Source organism: Phoxinus phoxinus (genome assembly GCF_949152265.1).
Source record: "Phoxinus phoxinus genome assembly, chromosome: 16".
NCBI classification, from domain to species: Eukaryota; Metazoa; Chordata; class Actinopteri; order Cypriniformes; family Leuciscidae; genus Phoxinus; species Phoxinus phoxinus.
Genome location: NC_136891.1, coordinates 24812681 through 24826100, shown reverse-complemented (window position 1 = coordinate 24826100; position 13420 = coordinate 24812681). Strand labels below are relative to the sequence as shown.

At 39.7% G+C, this 13420-nt stretch overlaps 1 protein-coding gene across 2 annotated transcripts in view; it reads right to left on the bottom strand.

Annotated features, from left to right (window-relative positions):
• Positions 1-13420, bottom strand: part of plpp3 (phospholipid phosphatase 3) — a 36017-nt gene that overhangs the window by 21487 nt on the left and 1110 nt on the right. The gene's annotated exons all lie outside the window — the stretch shown is intronic.

The window sequence follows — 13420 nt, the reverse complement described above, 5'->3', positions numbered from 1 at the left end:
TGTGTGTCTGCTGCAAGACTACATTGACAGATCTTTTGTTCACTTGCGAAAATGTGTTAGAGATTGTGGCATAATGCTTACAGCTTTGATTGCTTTCTTTTTTTCAACTGGGCCATGGCCACTAGAAAAAAAGTCACTGGAAGTAAAACAGTCTGACAGAACCACACAATGTATATCCAAAGTAACTTGTTAAACAACTTATCAAAGATGAAGAGAATAATTTCTGTCACTAACGGAATTTCAAAAATTATCCCCCATATGCCATTGGTTATGTCAAAAAGCAAGTCACACCCTAATCTTATGTCACTAGTTGACCCATTGTTGCTGTCCTGCTGGTTGGAATGTTTAAACAATGTTCTGATGGCGCAAATCTTTAAAAAAAATGTATTTGGAATAATTCTACCTATTAGGTAGGCTATCTGATGTGGAACCTTAAACCATTTGGACTTAAGCAAACCTGCAGTAGGGAATATCTGAAATGTTTGACCTTTCCTTCAAAGCTTCTTGCTCGAAAGTAAGTAGAGGTAATGACTGCATGATGGGGTGAAAGTGAACTGCATTGTTAAGCAGAAGCAGTGATTGACTAGTAAAGGCCGATCTGTCATTGTTGGGACAAAGATTAATTGGTGATTAGGAATAAAGCTTTGTGAAGAAATGCGTAGGAAAGGCCTTCTCCGGACAGGGGCCCTCTGGCCTCCAACAAGAAGTGCACTCAGAGGTCCTAACTTGAGGTGTCAAAACTCTCTTTTGAATAGACGTGCAAAAGCACAAACACAATAAAACACATTTACACATTTAACTCCATTAGATACACACAGCAGAACCAAGTTAGATCAGCAGTAAAACAGGAGGCAAGAACACAGATGTAGCGTGACTGTGCATGTGTGATGGAGGCCTGAGGTAAGCTAACAAGAAGTACGAAATGTGGTGGAAAGAATACACAGAGATGCTCTGAAATAGAGACCACATTTACCACAATACATTCTAGCCAAGTCTCTTTATAATGTGAGCCCCTTTCATGCGTATCAAGTCTTCCTGTAGCTAATGTGCAGAGATACCACAAAGCAAATGTCACGAATCAAAGACACGCTTAAAGGATGCAAAGGGAAAGGCCTACAGTAGTCATATGATGTAAGATAAGCAAGGGTGTTCTACATGCTCTTTTTTACAGTCTGTATGAGCTTATCTGACAAATTTTCAGATTGAGTCAGACATCACCGGGCTTCTATTACATAATTATACATTCAATAAAAGAAAGAAATGGTTTTAAATAGATTGTGCAGGAAGCTGATCCATGAATGGCAACTTCTGGAGTTTTAATTTACTCATAGATTAGATAGCATCTTGTGAAATGTGTGCCAGAACTAAGATGTCAAGGTTTGGTTGGCTAGCATAACTAACAGCATTAGCCAACTCAACTACCTTTGAGATGAATGGGAATGCTAACATATCTTTCTACAGGTGTTATTGACTTCCTTGGTCAGAACTTTGTTCTCAGTACTTCAGGTTGTTTTGTACCTCTTGGCTGGAGAACATGTTGGTCAATACACCCTTGAACGTGTAACCTGAGTCCCAATTAGACACAATGAGGGTCTGGCGTGAACTTGATTCATAACAAACCTGATATGAGGAAAGACCTTTACAACGTTTTCAAACTACAATGGCAACGATCAGGACTACACCTTGAGGAAACAATGCACACATGACAGTATGCAAGAAAAGACTCGTTTTAGATACAAGCACATCCTCTGAGGCCACTACGGGTGACGTGAGGGTTTGTTGTTTAGTTCTCAAGCACCATTGATGGCTTTATCATTGGTGATCTGCAAAGGGCTTGTGGCCAGGGCCTTCACACAATGCGAGAGCCTGTGGAGGATGCAGAGTGAGAGAGAACGGCACGGTAACCCCTGTGGGAATATGTTGAGAATGAGTGGCTCACTGCCAGCTCTCATGAGACTCTCACTGGCTGAAAGAGTGAAGCCGAACACAAAAGAGAAATCCACCCCTGCTGGGAACAGGGGAAATGTAAGAGGAGGGCTTTATTAATCACTGGGAGAAAGGTAAATGAGGGAGGGAGACAGAGCAAGAGGAAGTGAGGGTGGCCATTGAAATTGAATGCAATGCTACAGCATGAAGCATACTGTATTTAGATCAGAGTGTGTGTGGACAAAGGTCTATAATACCTGAAGAAAGCGTTATCAGCAGTTGTTCAGCTGGCTCAGGACCCTCTGGAAGTCATTGATTTGAAATTTGCCCATTTTGCTCACAGATGCTCAGTTGTGGAGGCAATTACTTCTGAACCAAACATCTGAACTGTATGAATGATTACTCTAGAGCAGCAGGAAATTGCATCACGACAATTCGGATTTGGTGCTTTATTTCACCACAAGAATGTGCACGCACCCAAACATTTCACTAGTGACTTTTCCGACTTAAGCACTGATCTAAATGGCACCCTAACCCTTTGCAGTGCTCCTCTGAGTCTACACTTGCAAAAGTGTGTATCGAGGCAACAAATGGGACACCCTAAAACTTTGTGGACTTTATGGGATTCCAAGAAATGCAAGTCTGCAAGACTGATCAAGTGTGCCATTTGGGACAGGGCCTTAGCATAACTTAGTTTGTATTTAGTACATCCTGAAGCCATGCTAACCAGTCAGACCATGACCCCTTGGTGAGGACATGTCATTTATAAAATGTTCTGCACTTGCTCACTGGAATGAGAACGCCCTGTGTGGGATTCTTCAGAAGTCAGGGATGCATTTCAAACTTGATTGACATTTCCGAAACACACACACAGATCCATTCTGACTCCCAGACACATATACCACAAAACCCACCCAGACTAAACACTAAAACAAACACAAAAGTACACACAGGGAGATTAACGTTCTCTGTCACCTTTGACCCATGAGCCCTGACCTCTGGAATGTGTGGTTTGGTCTTAGCAGCACCCTGCACGTTGTCTCTCTTTTGCCCCCACTGTGGTACAGAAGCACTGACCCGCACACAAAACCTATACCCATGACCCATAACTTACAGATATTCATGTCAGAAAGAGACTATTTCTGATAAACAGAATAACACAGTCCGATACAGATCAATGTAGCTCAACCCAGACCTACTAACCCCATTTCCATCTGACCTACTCCGGTTAAATCCTCAATACTAATAATATCTGTGTCTATCAGTTCACCCACACACTATGCACTGCCCAATTTCTGTGCAGTATTATGTTGTCTCCAAAAAGCTGGCGCAAAGTAACAAAATTGCAGCTAATCTGAATATGATTAATTATTCAGTTATATGAAGCGCAATTTTGGACCAATGCCATTTCACCTTGGCCAGAGGTACTCTGTGTAACATTAAAAAACAAGAAATTGCCTAATTCTTTGCCTCTTGTTACGGGAGGATTATTTACTACATCATGCCTGGTTAGGACAAATTTGGAAGAAAAACCGACATGTGAATGTTTATTTTGTTTATGACAGAGACTTCACTGTGTTTTTCATTACTGTATGTGCGAGGGACCACTGCTGTCACCGTGTTCTCTGCTATCTCACACACCAGCGCCGCTCCGTTAGCTTTGTCTATGCACGCTGCTGAGGTCAGCAAAGCTGCTCATTGGCAATCCTACCTTTCTCACTCTCTCAATACATTAGATAGGCTCTGGGGCAGGGCCCCAGTTCAAAACATGTGCTTACGCACAGCAATTTTTACTCACGGAAATCGACGCCAGGGTCATGCTTTTTTACATGGGCATCCGAGTAGGCAGCCTTTTGGGGGCCTGATAGCACTGTATGCAAAACACTAGAACTAAAAAATCCCCCCTATACTCTTACATAATGCACAATTTTGAGGTGCCATTTGTAATGGTGTCTGAAATCATAGTGGACATTATCAAGTGCACTCATTCAATCCCATAATGCCCCACAATAACAAGTGTGCAACCAATGTACACTAAATGGCTCAGGAAAACCTAATGTCTCGGCAGATGGCGTCCACAACCTTTCTGGCCCACTCAGAGTTCAAATTCGCTCACTTGTTTCCATTTTTACTCTTTCAAATGGACTACATTACACTCTTAAAAAGTTTTTTTTTGCAGCGATGCCATAGAAAAGCCCTTTTTGGTTCCCCTCAGAACCTTTCAGTGATCAGTTCTTAAAATAACCCTGTTTTCTAAGTTTAAAGAACAATATAATAATCTGAAGAACCTTTTTTTCCCACTATAAAGAACCTTTAACGTAGTGGAAATGTTCCATGGGTGTTGAAGGTCCTTTATGGAACCATCAATGCCAATGAAGAACCTTTATTTGTAAGAGTGAATACAGGGGAATATTTCAAATTCAGCCTAGGGCTTTGTTTCAGTATGCATACTTGTGTACAGTATCATCACTTCCAGGTGAATGCATATCGAAAAATGATGTGCCAGCCTTGCATTCCTCTGGACTTTTCATTAACTGAAAACCTAAAAAGAGAAATCTATTTCTGTCGCACAAGGGGTTGTGGGTAAAATAGCTGAAAAAGAAAATACACTGAAAAAGTATATTATCCAGGCCCCTTTAGCTTACTAGCCTCAAAATACTGATTTGGGATGCAGTAATTCTTATCTTGCATACTATTTAGGATGAACTGCAATGATACAAAAGCCCTTCAAGTTCCAAACACGTCAAAAGTGTTTACTAGAGAAACATTATTAACAAAGCTTCAAGTCAAACTGTCTGTGTGTTTAACAAACATGCCTGAAAGAGACGTTTATTAAAATTATAAATATATAAACATATCACCCATCAAGAGTAAAATCACAGTGCACAATGGCGTAATGAAAACGTGTCAAAGCTTCTCTGTAATTTAACCTTTTTAATCTCTTCCCCACGCACAAACAGCCCCCTGAGGAGACCGACAAACAATATATTTCACTAAAAGAAGACATGGGGACACATACATTGAATTTAAAGTGGTTTCTTCTAAGAAAATAAGTGTTTCTGTGTTTATATATCATGTAATAAAAAGGTCTAGCATATCAAAATAAATGTCTGGAGATAGCCTACCACTAAATCAAGCAGCAAAGAGCCCTAAAAAACCGCCAACTCTGCCAAGTGTGTCACGTTCTTTGGTAGGTCTGTTTACTTTGCCTTTAGGTGCACAACTGCTGGCCAGTTTCCTTAGGTCAAAGGTCAAACCCAGCTTTTTTTTCTTCTCACAGGAGAGCGCAATTAAACAAATGAACATCAACTATCTGTCTGCCTCTTTTTTTGACATTTCTTTACCGAGGCCAATAAAACATAATAAACCCCTGTAGCTCAGGAGAAGAGGCTTCTTATGACCGCAGGAGTACCGGTATTCCTTTTTCTCTCCATCAATCTTTTCATCCCCTCCGCCCACTTCACAGACCCTAGAGTCAGTGGTGTGTCATGATCCTGGTTAACCTAGGCCACCACAGTCTGTCGTGAGCATCTTCATTGGGGTAGAGCCCAGAAACTGCTCCCATCTCCCACCCTGCCCTGGAGCTCAAGAGAAAGACCCACCATGGACTTAACACTACAACCAAAGTATCTGAAAATAGCAATCTACACTCTACCACTCTAGTGTGAGAGCGGCATTTAGGCTTTTGGTGTGGTGTGTAAGAGCATCATTGAAACGGTCTAAATGTGTTTATTTTTGTGTAGTCTGAGTGAATATATATTGACACGTTTGTGTAAGCTACACATCTTATTATGGGTGTGTGCTTCTTCAATGAGACAGTAGCAATAACAGTGAAGGTGTAAACGATCACAGCATTGTTCTGCTCCTACTCCACCCACCAGGAAACTTCCCAGAGTGAAAGAAAGACAAAACAGCTCTATAAAAGTATGGACAAACTGACGCAGTGATAAATACGTGTTCATTCATGTATCAAGTGTTTTACTCGCAGAGAAATGAAATTATGAGGAGAAGAGGGGAATGGGATTGGGAAATGTTGCAAGCCAGACTCAAGCTATTATTTCCCATATGAGGTCCACAGTTTAATGCCCTAACTACAATGCCACAGATCCAACATCACCAAATTGACTAATTTTAACAGCATTTAGCCCAATTGCAATTATATATATATATATATGTGAATGTATTACGTAATTTCTAAATTTTGTAATTTTGTTTCATGCTCTTGACATTTTTTATTAGTTTGTTTTCATCCACCATTTCTGTTTTGCTTTAATATACATTTATCGGGTTTTAGTAATGTTGAAGTAAACTTTTCATTTCAGTTAGCTGCCAAGGCAACATTTCTACGTTTTTTAAGTTTTTAATTTAATATTTTATTTCATTTAATGAAAACATATTTTTTAACAACATGGCTCTATATAAATGCACTGGAACGAGTCATCTGCTTAAACAGCATATATGCATTTTCAATATTATTTTTTAATTAATATGCTAATTTGATTTACATCGATCCCTCGTAGCCCCACCCTTCTCCCCCTAGTTTTTCAAGATATTATACTCTTCATCTTTAAGAAATCAAGTTGCAATGCTTAAGAAAAATCCTTCTCTATAGGGCACCAAACTAAAACCAAAAACCACATTAGAGCTATATCGAGTATTATCCATCACATTAGAATTAGCTTTGGTGACACAGGTCTCATTAGCATATGAATGCGCGAAGGGTGACTGCCCTTTAGGGGCCAGCTAGGCTTACACTCAGGAATGCCAAGCACCCTGGACTTAATCCATATGACCCAGAAAAAGTGAAAGAGCGCTTGTCGTGTGAGGGTGGCTGAAGTCACCCTTGGCCTTTCGGTGCTAGATGAGATGCCCACACTGGATTTAAAGAAATCCTATTCCAGAAAACATGTACATACTACAGAAAAAATCCTGCAAACACCCTGGAATTATAATCAAGCTGAGCGAACTGAGGATGATTGTTCCGCTATGACAGCTACAGCTGATGCGTCCCACAGACTCCTACACACACAATGCCTCGTTTGCTGAAACAATAGCTAACAGGATACAATATAGACTAGTGAAAGGAAATAGACTAGAATTACACGGAGAATAAATAAACAAATCGTTTGTGTTTACTCATTGAGAGGCTTACAAACCAGCAGGGGTTCCTCATACTTGATTCCACACCCCTGAAGATCTTACGCTATTGTTCCGAGCGCAAACAGAGAGCCGTAAACTGCCAGAGATATGCGGCTGCAGATCACAGAGAACAGCGTCCACACTCGGAGGAATTTAGTGACCGTAACGAAACAGAAGAGTGTGTTATCATGAGCACACACTCCAAGAGACCCTCTGGATGTAATAAAGTTATACCCGACAGTCTACACACACACACTGTCTAAACAGCCAGCTGATGGTCACTCATGCTCATGTCTGCCTGTCTAATTGCTACCTACGGCAACCCACTTCGTCGCATAAACCCTACAAGCCTATAATCAAATCACATGGCAGCGACCTCAAAAACCAGCCTCTCTTACTCAAACAGGCACACACACACTTAGACATACACAAACACCCTCGCAGGTTCTTGAACAAATAGTCAAACACATTGTACTGCACATGTGCACTTAGACATACACAAATACAGAGCGTGGGCACTATGTTTTGACAGCATCATTACTAGCGGTGAAGCCGAGGCAAGGCGAGGCAGTCTGTGACTCCATCTGAGGCCCAGATGACTGTACTCCAAGAGCACTCATATGGAAACCATTCCTACATCACACTGTAACCCTCCAGCCTTAATGCTGACTATTACAAAATACAGCTCCCTCAGGAGCCAAGAGACTCCTAACATCACTTTCCAAAAGATCCGTGGCAGCTTCTCATTCAGAGGAATGACTTCTGAAATCCTGTTTTACATATCAACGGACCCAGCTTGATTTTTAGTTATGGCAGACGTGTTATTTTATCATCTAATATGTCACCTCATTACGTAACATGCAGAAATGGCGATTTCTTTTGTCATTTCTTGATGTAAAGTGGCTGGAAAAAGCCACAGAGGACCGATCTGCAGGAAGGTTGTCTGAAATAAGTCTCACTAAATGTCAACTTTCTATCCAGCACTAATCTTACAGCTTTATGCTTTAGGTTATCATTGGACAAAACGCCTAGCAGTCAGTCAGCATACATGCTCCAGTATGTTGAGCCATGGTGCTCTTTCAAACAACTTGAGTTGCGTAATTTCCGAATCTATGGCAAACCAGGGACCACCAAACTAGATTTCTTGCTAAATCTTTATAACAACTTTGTTATCTTTGAGTGTGTAGCTTTTCATTTCTTAAACAACCATGTAGGAAGACACATCATGGCCATATTACAGGATGACAGTGCCAAGATTCATCAGGCTCAAATTGTGAAAGAATGGTTGGGAGGGAGCATGAAGAATCATTTTTACACATGAATCGGCACCTCTTGAGTCCTGACCTTAAATTCATTGAAAGTCCTTGGGATGTGCTGGAGGAGACTTTACAGAGTGCTGGACTCTTGCATTGTCAATACAAGATCTTGACCAAAAATGTGGATGTTATTTCCTCTTGATGGAAATAACATAAACATTTATTTCCATCAAGAGGTACATACATTTTTGGTCAAGGTCTTGTATTGAGACGATAAGAAATACATATATTATATTATAGTAAAAAATTATATTTTTATGTCCACAGACCAATGTAACTAAAGTATCGGAATAAACGTGTAAATATGAGCGACCGTTCCAAGAGGACTAAATAGAGTTGCTGAAAAGAAGTGCAAAACACATGTAAACTATTATAAACGGGATGGGGAAACATTGCAACAGAAGAAGTTAATGGAGCACAACTGCAGGAGGACTCCATCAGTCCATCTGACTGACAGCTACGGCAGGTCAAAGTCTTTCCTGAACGCCATGTGGCAGCTTTAGACGGTCTCCTGCAATTACACCCTGCGAATGAGAGAAAGAGGGAGGCTTTGGGGCTCAGGGAAACGATGTAGAAAAAAAAACTTGGGGGATTACATTTCACAGCACAGCTGGCCACACCTAGGGCAAAGAGTCAGAGCGAGGGAGGAAAAACAGGAGAGCGGCCTAGCGAGACTACCTTTTCCTCTTCCCTCCCTTTCCTGAGTTTGCCCCTGCATACATAGAACGAAAATTATACCAGATGTCACTTCAAGAGGTGAAGCCGCCCTCAGTCTGCGATGAAGAATTTGAGAAATTCTGGAAAATATTTATAGAGGTGGACCAGACCTTCTCAGCTTAAGAGGTGGAGGTTAATGTAGTCAGACCTAAATGAGAGAGACTCCCAAAGGGTTCTCTGGCACTCCATAACTCTACCATCGCCCTCCTGGAATGCCACGGATAAAGGAGAAGTTAAAAGCAGCAGCTAAAATTGACCAGAAATCAAGAGACCGAAACCTTTTCCTTCACTTTGATCTCCTCGCTAGGTTAAATGACTGAGGGTCAAGTCGTTCACACGTTGTTTTAATTCAGGGTGATTGCTGACGGTGGTGATATCTTGTAGTTTTTAAGTTGAGTTCTCATTTCCATTCCAACAAGTAAACAAGAAAACTCTTTTAGAATTGATGGCTCCCCAGAGAGGTACCAGGAAGCAGCTTGGTCAAACCTTTCAGACCGGCAAACCGGATTAAATGTCACTGGTAAGTCAAGTATGCTTCGCATCTGTGGGGTATGAACAATGAGCACACGAACAAGCATTACTAATCGCTAACCAAGCAGAAAGCATCAATGTTATGTGTTGCATATTAGGATGAATCGCACAAAGCCTGTCAAAAAGAGCATGTCCAAGACAACCCAAATTCAAAAAAAGAAAAGAAAAACTAAGTCTATAAAGGCACTATTTTGCAAGACAAATATGTTCATTTCCATTCCAATTGCCGTTATGGTTATGTAAAAGAAAAAGTGTCGGGCAAAGTGAGATATTTCAAGCCTTTATTTGTTATAATTTTGATGATTATGGCTTACAGCTTATGAAAAACCCACATTCAAAATTTGATTATTGTGAAAAGGTTTTCATAGCTGTAAGCCATAATCATCAAAATTATAACAAATAAAGGCTTGGAATATAATATAATATATTGGTTTCACCTTTTAAGTTGAATTACTGAAATAAATGAACTTTTGCACGATATTAAAATTTTTCGAGTTTCACCTGTATGTGTATAATTATTTTGTATATATAAATACGCACACACATGCATGTATATATTTAAGATTTTTTTTGTTAATTATATATAAAATATGTATATATAATATAAATTATGTGTAGGCCTATATGCATATGCGAGTATTTATATATACAAAATAATTATACACAGTACACACACATATATGTAAACACAAATTTTTATTTTGGATGCGATTAATTGTGATTAATCGTTGCCAAGCTCTAAAAAGAAAAAAAAATTATAAAAATATTACAAATTATAAAAATATTAATAAAGGTATAAAATATATGATGGAATACAACACTAATACATAAATATTTAATAGTATATTATACGATTATTATTAGATAGGCCTATATAATAAGGTATAAATAAGAATAGAACTAAAAAATATAATTTTTTTATAGAAAAATGTTTCCAATTTATTATAATGTAATTTATTGTTATATAATGTATAATGTATAAACTGTAATAATACTAATAAATTCACATTATTTCATATCATATATTATATATAAGAAAGAATAAATTTTTACATTTAATTCTTACTAATTCATATACACATATAAAAATAGTTTTTTCTTTCGATTTGGGGTCAATTAAAACCTAAATATGTTCTTCATAAGATTCAAGTTAACAGACATTTTTATACAAGCAAACCACTGACATCAACAGTGAAGCCAGTGCGGATGAGAGAAATAGTCCGGGTGGGTGTTCGTGTCTGTATGTAAACTATTTCAGCTATCAGTGGCATGGGCAGGAATGTGTGCGACCCACCACCCCAGACACCCTCGGGTGGGGGTGACAGTCAGAGACACGCCTCCTTCCCGTTACTATAACTACTGTATGCTAATGAGCAGAGCTGCAGCCTCCCTGCTTCATCTCAACAGGAGGTAACGCTAAACACACAATCCGTCTGGCTGCTTTCTTAAGCTTCATTAACATTCATAATGCATCAGACACACTGCAGATACAATGCCCACAGTGATAAACTACTAATGAGCAGGAACAAAAGCATCGGTCTCAGTGTGGATGCACTGCATGTGTAAACACCAACGGTTGAAGTGGATTCGAATGCAATAAAACAGACAAGCGAGAGCCGAGGAGGTTATCAGCTCCGTATCTGATGTGGGAGACCGAGAGGGTGAGTGTGCGAGAGAGAGATCCAGGGAGAGGGAAAGATGAAGATAATGCTCTAATCTACAGATCTCCACAACAGATGGATCTTCAAGTGCCTGATCATTGGGTGAACCGCAGCTTCAGCGCTAACAAAGCCCATTCACTGAGAGACATTCTTCAGCCATCCTTTTCAAATGAGTCTCCTTTCTTTCACATAAACCCCCCCCCTCCCACGATCACCAAAAACAGGCCAACCCCACTATCTCACACATGACAAAGAGCATGTTTGTTTATGTCTTCCTTTTGAAGCGCAGCGAATTCAGTGAATTTGTTACATACGTTTATGCGTCTATATAACAGAACATGTGTCGTTTTGGTCGCATTTAAGAGAGGCCGTAAAACATGCACAGGAAGAGCTGAGGGTTCGTTTTCATTTACGATACGGCGACGAAAGGAAGTTATTAGTCACCAAACTCGCTGTAAACTTCTAATTTAGGACCGCCGTTGGATCAGTGATATTCCGCCTCCACCTGCTCTATAGCGACATGTTTAAGCCATTCTACTTCGCATTCCTGGGAACAAAAGCAGCGGGACTCGTTCTGCCCCTAAAAGCGAGAGAGAAAGTTGATATGATGCCGTTGCTGGAGTTAAATGAGGCATATGCCAGCTGGCGGGGGGTTGGAGGGTCTCTTCTAGAAGAATGTGTAAAGATGAGGGCTGAAGTTTGTTAATCCTTCCATTCTGAAGGAGGAGGGTTCGAACTGACAGGCTTTGTGGAAAGATGAGAACCCGAAGCTGTGATGGTTTCCAGGTATCTGAACCAAACTATACAAATAGGGCACCTATAGCGAATTTACTAACTTACTGTAGAGGTGTTCCAGGTACAATCCTTCTGGAGTTATCGAGGGTTAAATGTGTCGCTCGAGGGGCACAATTGTGTTGGAATATTGTGGGTCTGAACCTACAACCTTTAGGTTACCAAGTGCACATCTTTAACCACTATAGGCAACACTTTCATCAAGCTCCCAATGTCACGCTGAGCTGGTGAAAGCTGTGAATGACAGCACATCGAAAACTCGCACGCTTTCCTTTTAACCCTGTAAAGCCTGACTTAGGAAATAGTCAAAAAAAGTGTTTTGGATGAATATCATATTTTGATACATCAAGCTTTTAGTTTTATGGCCCATATGATATGGGAGAATATTGAGCTTATACTTGAGGAGGAAAAAAAATGTATTTAGAGGCTTGACTTAGCCAAAAAATATGCAGTTTGGTGCAATTTCTAATATGTTCAGAGCTAAAAAAGTGAAGTCAGATGAAATTGTGTGGCTCTAAACATATAATGCAATGCAATACAATGTAACAGATATACAAATAAAAGTTCCTCAAAAGCCTGATGTATCACTTTTTAGCATGATTTTTTTTTTTTAAAGTGTTTACTGTTCATCTTGAAATACTACCAAAAATATATATAAAAGTCAGTAAAGATTTCATAGCAAAAAGACAAGTAGGACCTGAACTTGTATGTACAAAAAGTATGCACTGTCAATCAAATGACAGACGGCATCGGCATGTGGTAGATTCAGTACAATGTTTTTGAGCAAAGTTTTGAATGTTGACAATTTAGAGCCCTTGGAAATTTGTGTATCAAATATGACACAGTACGCTTTACAGGGTTAAAGAAAATTGGAAAGAAAAGACATGCGCCTGAGAGCAATTTACAGATATCACTGTGTGTCCTCTGTAAGGCAAGTATGTCACGGTCAATTGACTGTACTGAACTTCAAATCTAAATAAACTCTGTCATAATAAACTCGTCAGATCCAAATCAACTGCACATGGCTGTGATGGTCTGCCTAAAAACCGGCTGCATCGCAACTATAAAAAGCTGTGAACGTAAAGTCATGTTTACAGAACTTGTTTTGACTACAGATGATTCTGTTACATGTAAGTGATCGGTTAACCATAATAAGCATGTTCATATGCCACTTCAAAAGATGTCAATAGGGTGCAAAAAGGGCCACAATAACTCCCTCCATCATCTGATGAGTGAGTGAGAAAGGTCTCATTAAAGCAATCCAAATAAGGTTTCTTACACAACACAACCCATGGAGAAAAAAAACAAGTGGTTTTACATCAACAACAGTGCCAACTT